This window comes from Equus quagga, chromosome 13 (genome assembly GCF_021613505.1).
Source record: "Equus quagga isolate Etosha38 chromosome 13, UCLA_HA_Equagga_1.0, whole genome shotgun sequence".
Lineage (NCBI taxonomy): Eukaryota > Metazoa > Chordata > Mammalia > Perissodactyla > Equidae > Equus > Equus quagga.
In genome coordinates, this window is record NC_060279.1 from 8977009 (window position 1) to 8987689 (window position 10681).

Sequence of the window (10681 nt, forward strand, 5' to 3'; positions counted from 1 at the left end):
TTTTTTATTCCTGTTTTTAACTACAAGAAATATTTTTCCAACTGATTTTCTCTTTCTGAGTGGTTGATGGGATACCCAATTTCCAGAAGTATGACAAGACTTATTGAGGTCAGCTGACTCATATGCTACTAAGTCTAAGTGGAAACTGCAATGTGGGCCACAAAATCAAGTGTTCATGAATCCTTAATACCAGCTCTGGCAAATTATGTGACACCAGACACTCTTTGCAGTATACAACCTAAGAGATCTACCCTTACAACTCACACCAGTGCCCCATTTCCTATATTATTAATAAATAATAAATTATTTAAGTGTTTAATTGTCTTAGGGAATTAGAGGTTGACCAAAGGACTCTAGTAGGCAGTAAAAGAGAAAGTCAGGAGAAAAGTCACTCCTTCCTAAAGTATATATTATTTTCCATGAAATGAGATGGTATACTAAGAAATTAATTGCTGCCATATTTATCTGTACCAAGAAGTCAACTTAAGATTTTCTAAAGTTTTTTTTTTTTTTTGAGGAAGTTTAGCCCTGAGCTAACTACTGCCACTCCTCCTCTTTTTGCTGAGGAAGACTGGCCCTGAGTTAATATCCATGCCCAGCTTCCCCTACTATATGTGGGAAGCCTACCACAGCGTGGCTTGCCAAGCAGTGCCCTGTCTGCACTCGGGATCCGGGCCCGCGAATCCCGGGCCACCAAGAAGTGGAAAGTGAGAACTTAACCGCTGCACCACCAGGCCGGCCCCTAGATTTTCTAAAGTTCTTATTAAGAGCATGTCAGTTTTTCTTCACTAAGAAAAACAATGTCTGTGCAATCAGAAGAACACGGACTTGCAATATTTGGGGAGGAGGGAAGGGATGTGTGCTGTCAATCAAGAAGTATTTATTAAGCACAAGTTTTACACTCAACAATGGCACAAGAGGCTTATAATCAAATTGGGTAAAAATAACTCACAGGAGCACCATTTCCAGAATATGTCTCTGAGCTTTGACATGACTGATGAATCTCTCCTTCTCTAAACACTCTTAACCTTGGTTTCTCTGTCCTACTTTCCATCTCTCTGTTCCATCCTCTCTAGTCTTTATGGTGGGCTCGTCTTTCCTTGTCCATCTTTAAAATATTGGTATTCATTGACATTTGGTCCATCATTCTTTTCTCTTTTCATGTGGCCGCTCTAAGTAGGTAATGTTATCTGCTCCAGGGGCATCATCATCACTTACTTGTTGACGAATCCCAACTTTGTATCTCAAGACAGATATCACTGGAGCTCCAGGTGCACATATCCAGCTTCCTACTGGCCATCTCCATCTGGAAATCTTACTATTCATCATGTCCCAAATCTAATTCATTACATACCCATACCCATTCAGCTCTTTCTTTCCTTTTGGATTCCCTATCCTAGTGAATCCATCACTCTGCCCCCGATCCATAAAGAAGCCAATTCCTGGAAATTTTTTTTTTTCTGAGGAAGATTAGCCTTGAGCTAACATCTGTGCCAATCTTCCTCCACTTTATATATGGGTTGCTGCCACAACATGGTTGATGGCTGGTGTAAGTCCACACCCAGCATCCAAACCCACAAACGTGGGCCATCAAAGCAGAGCACACCAACCTTAACCACTACACCATGGAGCTGGCCCCTGTAGCCAATTCTTTATGTCTCTTTCTTCCTTAATACTTCCTCCCTCTCCATCCAAATCTTGGATAACTTGAATCTGTCCCACTTTCCTTTGGCCTCACAGGCATTACCCAAATTACTATAAGCAATAACCTCCACTATTGCTTTCCTCCAATTCATTCTCCACACATCAGCTGCCATGAAAGAAAGAAAGAAAGAAAGAAAGAAAGAGGGGAGGAAAGAAGGAAGGAAGAATAAGAAAGAAAGAAAGAAAGAAAGAAAGAAAGAAAGAAAGAAAGAAAGAAAGAAAGAAAGAAAGAAAGAAAGAAAGAAAGAAAGAAAAAGAAAGAAAAGAAAGAAAGAGAAAGGAAGGAAGGAAGAAAAGAGAGAAAGAAAAGAAAGAACGAAAAAGAAGAAGAGGGAGGAAAGGGAGAGAGAAAGAGAGGGAGGGAGGAAGAGAGGGAGAGAGAAAGCTTTGATCATAATAGTCCTCCCATAAAACTCTTTTTTTGGATCTTCACTGCCTTCAGATAAATTCTGATTCCTTAGTCTGGCTGCCACAACTCTGCTTGCTTTTCCTCATCTCTTGCCACTCTCTCTCTCTTTAATCTCTAATAACACAGAACTATCTTTTGGTTCTTAAGTGGGTATTCTCTCACCCCTGGGCTTTGGATTAGGCTCTGTGTCTTGGAACCCTTTTACCATTCCCTCCATTCCATTCACCTGTCTCACTCTTCTTTATCCTCAGGATTTTGGTGTAGAGTTATCATCTCTGCTGGCCATCCCCTCCACCACCCCTGCAGCCTAGGTTAGATGCCCATTCCATGTGCTCTAACTGCACTTTGTACTCTTCCTCCAGGATGATGTAGAAAGAAACACCATCTATTTTTAAAAAAGAATTGATGGCAGCAACCTTCATATACTAGGGCAGTGGTCCAATTCAAATAAGTGAGATAGCTCTTTGTCAAAAAAATGTTTTGAAATGTCTTGGCTATGAAGCATGCTCTCTGCCCATGCATCTACCATTCCAAATTTCTGGGTCTTTTTGAGAAGAAGAGAGCTAACACAGAGAGCCAAATCACACTTCGTGGGACCCAATAGGATTTTAGAGGTTGGAGATTGTTGCTACCCAAAAAGAGTATTTAGACACAGCAAGGGACCAGAGCATCTGGCAGCAAGCTGGAGCTAAGCGTTCCCTGGATCTGCAAAATCAACTGATGGACTTTTGAAACAACAACATCTAACATATGGTTTAGTTGATGCCTGTATTGAACTGTTCTGCAGACTCCTCCTCCCATTCACTCCCAAACCTTTAGTAAAACTCTGCTGCAGATATATTTTATAAATAGTTCTGGGGGGGGGGGGGAAGGGAAGGGGGATTGCAAGGAGCAAAAGGAACTATATAATATTTCATGCCAAAATTGATATTGGCAGAGAGAAAAGACAGCCATGTCCAGAATTAGGTTTAGAGTATGGAAGTTTGCTGATCAAGAGAATGTAGATTTGCCCACTTCCCCTTACCCCCAAAGACTTTCTAACCATGGAAGATGCACCAGACTTCCTACAGTTTCTGGGATGGAGATTGAACCAGTCCATTCAATAATAAAGTAAAAGGTGACTGGAGAAAGATGGAGAACTTGAAGCATTTGAATTGCATGAGTACTTATCTAGCACACTACTATTGTCTGTTTATAAGCAAGTATAGGGAGTGATTAAGTTTGCGGTCATGTGAGCTCCAGAGTCATACTGCTGATATTCAAACCCTGGCTCTGCCACTTCCTGATTTATGGCCCTAAGCAAGTTATTTAACCTGCATGCACCTTAACTTTATCATTATCTAAGCTGAGGATAATAATAGCACCTATCTCTCTCATATGCTTATTGTGAAGATTATATTCTATACATCATATGCTTTGAACAGTGCCTGGCAAATTCAGGGTTGATGTCTGCCTTGTGTATTGTCATATCTTTAATGCCTAGCACTGTGTTGGGCATGTTCTCTCTGCCTAATACATTCTCCCACCCCTCTCCCCATGTGAGAAAATCCTTCTCCATCTTTTGCTTTGTTTTGGGTTTCAGGTATATCATCACTGGTCTATGAAAAGCCTTCTTTCTCTTTTTTTCATCTCCAATCCCCATTCCCATACCCTTTATTCCCATAGGGACTCACTGTAATATGTTCAATATATGTTCCTGTGTGTGTACATGTGAGTGTGTATCTTTCAAAAAATATATATGTTTGGCCAAGAGAATTATTTGCCAGTAATTTGGGATTCATAAAGCGTTGCCTTCAGATTTGTTACTCAGCACTTCATGATATAAATCAATTAATGATGTTTTGGGTCTCTGACCTTTTGGAGAAATAACCAATTCCCCAAAAGTTGCATTATGTGACTCTCTGCTTGTGACTCGGCATCTTTGAGTGTAACTTAGCCCTGGGATCCTTCCTTGCAAAATTTTACAGAGACTTTGTTACTCGGAATGTGATGAGAGAAAAAGATTATTTCTGAAAAAGAATGGAGAATGGTCAAGACTTAAAAAGAAAACTACCTCCTTTTTATTAAACCTTCTGGTGATGTCTGTGGAACAGTGACCAAGAGCTGAGACAAGAAAGGGGACCAACTGAATGAAATTTTAGCTCCTGTAGAGTCAGGAGAGTACATAGAGAGAGGTCTTCGCGTACTCTAGTCTGGGAGAAGCAACAAAAGTGCTGTGGAATAAGAAGACAGAGCAAGGAAGGACAACCCTTCTTGTTCCCATCTTTTCTTTCCAAGGCATAAATTCTTCTCTGAAGGGCATGAGGAAGAGGCAAGAGCTGAAATTTTTCTATTAACAAAGAAATGGTTGTGTTCAGACCCAGAAGTTCCCTTCCAGTTTGATGATTTCTTGGTGGAGGAACATTCTCTGGACCATTCAGTTCACCACAACACACATTTATTGTCACGGTTTTATGTGCCAGGTGCTGGAGTACGACAGAGAATATCAGGAGCCCCCTCTTTTTGAAGTCTACAGTCTATCAGGGACTCTCTGCTTGAAGAAAGTTGCTGAGTTCCTGGTTTTGTCTTTCTGGGAGTACTCCACAATGTAACAAGTTCCTAAGGAGATTTTTCTCAAGGGAACACTCTTCTGGCTGCTGGGATCACTGTATTCCAACTGCAGAGGAATTAGTTAACTACTCAGATAGTTTGTCAGTTGAGGATATTTTTTCTTTTATCTTTGGGAGTGATACAGGTCTGCACAATGTTGTTAGCTGAGAGTCCCAAGACCTGGGGTCCATATGGAAGTTCTAAATCAACACAAATGGGGTTATGACCTGACCTTGTGAAAAATGGTTCTTTCTCAACTCTGTGACCTTCTGATTGCTTTATTATTATCATTGGCATTATTGTTATTTTTTTCATGAATGCAAAGGAGTTGCCTCACTCTACAGGTGTGGCTTTATCTTATCAAGTGACTGTCTGAGAGAAACTTAAATTCACACAGAGCCTAAAAAAGGAATTTGAAGGATTACCAAAGAGGCTTGTGGGTGTGAAAGTGAGTCTGCTGAAAGCTTGTTTTCCCTGCTTCTTCAAGGTTTCCTTCCTTGGAGTCTAAGGAGTCATAAACTCAGGCAAAGGAGCAGCTATCACTTCATTTTCAAGATTGCTGTGTTCTCTATGGCACTCTATTGGCAGGTTCAGGGTGAGCCTGCCAATGTTTTCCCAGACTCAGCTCAAATGCACAACCTGTGAAGCCTTCCCAAACACCTCCTGGAAGAACCAGTCATTCCAGCATACCGGTTGTTCACGCCATTGCTGTATCATTTGTCATGCTGAATTGGAATTGTTTATGTACATATCGCTCCAACTAAAGTGTGAGCACTTTCAGAGAAAGAGGCTTGGCTCATTTCCTTTTGAGAAATTCCCTTCTTCTCCTTCAGAGAACATAACAGAAGTTTGATTCATTTTATGGAATAAATAAATGAATGAATAATAATGTTTTACTTAGTACTTTTATGACTTTTATTTACAATAATATAAATTTGGATGGTACTTTAAGAACTTACAGAGTGTATTTAGATACATTATTTTATTTTGTTCTCAAAATATTATACAGTAAGGCAGATATTGTTAGTACCTCGTTTTTACAGATGCCAACATTCAGAGTAAAGAATTCTCCACTTTGCACAAAGCTAGTAAGAGACGGAGTGGGGACATGAACCCAGATATTCTGATACCGAATATAGTGCTCATGACATCACACTTGGCCCTCTGTGAGATAAAAGGGAATATTTGAAGGAAGGGACTTTACTCTGAGACTCATTCCAGAATGTGCAGGCTTAGTTTCAACCTGGACCTGCAGAAGGTGGTCTTAACACTTCCTAGGAAGACAAGGTAGCTCCGTTTTGTTTTGTCAAAGCAGTTTAGAGTTTCGAGGTCTAGGATTTTTGAGCAGCTATATCTGAGGTAACAAAGGGAGGGTCTGTGAAGAAGAAAGAAAATGTGGAAAGAGAAATACAATCCAGAATGCCTCAGAAGGCTTTGGATGATGGAGGTGTTTGGTATTGATCAAAGGCAATGAGACAATTAGGCAAGGCAAAAGAAATGAAAGGCATTCAAATTGGAAAGGAAGAAGTAAAATCATCTCTGTTCACAGATGAGATGATCTTGTATGTAGAAAACTCTAAAGATAACACACACACACACATATATACAATATTGTTAGAGCTAATAACTGAATTTAGGAAAGTCCCAAGATACAAAATCAACACACAAAAATCAGTTGCGTTTCTATATATTAACAATCAACAATCCAAAAATGAAATTAAGAAAACAGTTCCACTTACAGTGGCATCAAAATGAAGAAAATATTTGTGAATGAATTTAACTAAGGAGGCAAAAGATTTGTACACTAAAAACTATAAAACATTCCTGAAAGAAGCTAAAGAATACATAAATAAATGGAAAGGCATTCCAAGTTTATAGATTGGAAGACTTAATTTTGTTAAGGTGACAATATCACCCAAAGTCACCTACAGATTCAATGCAATCCCAATGGAGTTTTTTCAGAAATAGAAAAACCCATTCTAAAATTCATTCGGAATCTCAAGGAACCCAGAATAGCCAAAACAATCTTGAAAAGGAAGAACAAAGTTGAAGAATTCACACTTTCAGATTTCAAAGCTTACCAAAAAATCTATAGACATTAAAATCGTGTGGTACTGGCATAAGGACAGAAATATAGACAAACGGAACAGAGTAGAGAGTCCAAAAATAAATCCTTGCATATATAGTATTTTCATTTTCAGCAAGGATGGCAAGACCATTCAATGGGGAAAGGACAATCTTTTCAATGAACGGTGCTATGAAAACTGAATATCCATAAGCAAAACAATGAAGTTGGATGCTTGCTGTATACCATATACAAAAATTCGCTCAAATAGATCAAACAGCTAAACATAAGAAATAAAACTCTTAGAAGATAACATAGGGGGAAAAGCTTCATGACTCTGGATTTGGCAACGGTTTCTTCGATATGACAGCAAAAGCCCAGGCAAAAAAAGAAAAAAAAGGATAAAGTGGATATCATTAAAATTATAAACTGCTGTATATCAAAGGATGCTACCAACAGAGTGAAAAGGTAACCCATGGAATAGGAAAAAATATTTGCAAAGCATATGTCTGATAAGGGATTAATATCCAGAATGTATAAAGAACTTCTACTACCTAACAACAAAAAAGAAACAGCACAATCCAAAAATGGGCAAAGGACTTGAATAGACATTTCACCAAAGAAGATACACTAATGGCCAATAAGTATGTGAAAAGATGTTCAACATCACTAGCCATTACGGAAATATAAATCAAAACAACAATGAGATACCACTTCACACCCATAGGGTAGCTATTATCCAAAAAAAAAAGGGGGGGACAAATAAAAATTATTGGTGACGATGTGGAGAAATTGGAACTGCTGTACATTGCTGGTGGGAATGTAAAATGGTGCAGCCACTGTGGAAAACACTCTGGCAGTTCCTCAAAAAGTTAAACATAGAATTACCATAGGATCCAGCAATTCTGCTTCTAGATACATACCCAAGAGAATTGAAAGCAGGTATTCAAATGGAAAATTGTACACCAATTTTCATGGCAGCATTATTCACAATAGCTAGAAAGTGCAAACAACCCAAATATCCATCAACAGGTGAATGGATAAACAAAATATGGTATATACATACAATGGAATATTATTCAGCCTTAAAAAGGAATGAAATTGTAGTATATACTAAAATATGGATGAACCTTGAAAGATTATGCTAAGCAAAATAAACCAGACACAAAAGGCCTCATATTGTATGATTCCATTTATATGAAATAAAATTTTATTAGAGTAAAGAGTGTAAGTGTAAAGAGGAGTTTTTGGTAGGAATTAGTGGCAAAGTCATGACCTTTGACATTGCCTTTGAGGATAATTTGTTTATTTTTTAAATTTGCTCCAACCTTAACTTTATCCAGCCCAACTTACTGTTGTACCTGAGTTTTTAATTTCTTGGACCATTACTAATATTTGTCTTTCTGGCCAAATAAAATATGTGTAAAAGTACTTTGACATGTATAAAATATCACCCATAGGCCATATGATTTAGCCTAATAATTTAAAATTAGTGCTCAGAAAAGTAGAAATCTGGATAAATCTGGGCTTCTGAATAAATATTAGCAAGGGAACTCACCTAGTATCTTAGTGACTTTCCAAAAGCACCTGGTTGACAGAGTCATGCTCTCTGAATTGGTGAGCCTGAGATTTCACGCTTTCCTCCCCCTGGCTGTCACATTTTTTGTGGTGCTTCTCTCACTATTCTTTTTAATAACTTTATTTCTATTTAATAACTTAACTTTAATATATAATTCACATACCATAAAATTCACTCATTTAAATTATGTAGCTCAGTGGTTTTTAGTATATTCACAGAATTGTGCAACTATCAGCAAAATCTCATTTTAGAACATTTTCTTCCCACCAAACAAAAACTCCATGCCCATTGGCAATCACTCCCTCTCTCCTCAGTCTCTGACAGACACTCATTTACTTTCTGTCACTGTGGATTTGCCTATTCTGGACACTTCATTCATTTCATTTATCCGTTCATCAGCTGATGGACATTTTGAGTTGTTTCCACTGTTTGGCTGTTATGAAAATTCATAAACATATATTTATGATGACATGTGTTCAATTCTCTTGGGTATACACCTAAGAATAAAATTGCTGGGTTATATGGTAACTCTATCACTAACAACATGAGGAATTGCCACATTGTTTTCCAAAGTGGATGCACCATTTTCATTCCTGTAAGCAATGTATGAGAGTTCTAATTTCTCCATATCCTTGCCCACACTTGTCGTTGTTTGTCTTTTTCATTTTACCGTCCTAGTGGATGGGAAGTGATGGTAGTTTTTACTGACATTTACCTAATGACTAATGATGTGGAGCATCTTTTCTTGTACTTGTTGGCTATTTGTATATCTTTATTGAAGAAATGTCTATTCAAATCTTTTTTTCTGTTTTAAATTGGCTTATTTTTCTTTTCACTATTGAGTTGTAAGGGGTTTTTAATAAAAATATATTCTGGATACAAATATTTTATCAGATAAATGATTTACAAATATTTTCTTTCAGGCTATGGGTTGTCTTCATGCTCTTGATAGTGTCCTTTGAAGTACAAACATTTTTAATTTTAATGAAATCCCATTCATCTTCTTTTTTCTTTAGTCACTTGTGCTTTTGGTGTCATATCTAAGATACTTTTTCCTAACTCAAGGTCACAAGAATTTGCTACTAAGTTTTCTTCTATAAGCTTCATAGTTTTAGCTCATATTTAGGTTTGTGATCCATTTTGAGTTCATTTTTGTATACAATGTGAGATAGGGGTTCAACTTCGTACTTATCTATGTGAATATTCAGATCTTCCAATACCATTTGTGGAAAAGATTATTCTTTCCCATTGAATTTTATTGGCGCCCTTATTGAAAACCAACTGACCATAAATATAAGAGTTAATATCTAGACTTTCAATTATATTCCATTGATCTATATTTCTATCCTTATGCCAGTACCACACTGTCTTGATTACTGTAACTTTGTAGTAAGTTTTGAAATAGGGAAGTATGAGTTTTCCAACTTTGTTCTTTTCTTCTGAGATTCTTTTGGCAATTCTACATCCCTTTCATTTCCATAAAATGTTAGGATAAGCTTGTCAAATTCTGCAAAAAGAGATCTGGGATTTTGATAGGGATTGCAATCAATCTACAGATCAATATGGAGAGTACTGCCATTATAACAATATTAACTCTTTCAATGCATGAACATAGGATGTTTTTCCATTTATTAAATCTTTTAACAATGTTTTCTAGTTTCTGGTGTACAACTCTTGCACTTCTTTTGTTAAATTTATTCCTAAGTATTTTTGATGCTAGTGTAAATGGAATTTTTTTTTAAATTTCATTTTGGGATTATTAATTGCTAATATATAAAAATACAATTGATATGTGTATATTGATCTTATATCCTGCAACCTTACTGAACTCATTGCTTAGTTGTAATAGGCTTTTTTGTATATTCCTTAGGATTTTCTATATACAAAATCAAGAAATCTTTGAGTAGAGATAATTTTACTTCTTCTTTTCTAATCTGATACCTTTAATTTATTTTTCTTGTCTAACTGCCCTGGCTAGAGTCTCCAGCAGAAACTGTAGAATCAAAGAGAATTGGTAAAAGAGTCTTTCTCGTGATTTTAGGGAGAAAGCACTCAGTCTTTTACCACTAAAATTGGAGTTAGCTGTGGGATTTTTGTAGCTGTCCTTTATCAAGTTGAAGAAGTTTCCTTCTATTCCTAGTGTGTTGAGTGTTTTATCTTGAAAGAGTGTTGGATTTTTCAGATGCTTTTTTGCATTAATTGAGATGATCATGTGGTTTTTGTCCTTTATTCTACTAATTTGGTATATTACATTTATTGATTTTCATACATTGACACAACGTTGCATTCCTAGGATAAATTAGTCATGGCATATAATCTCCCTTAAACGTCACTA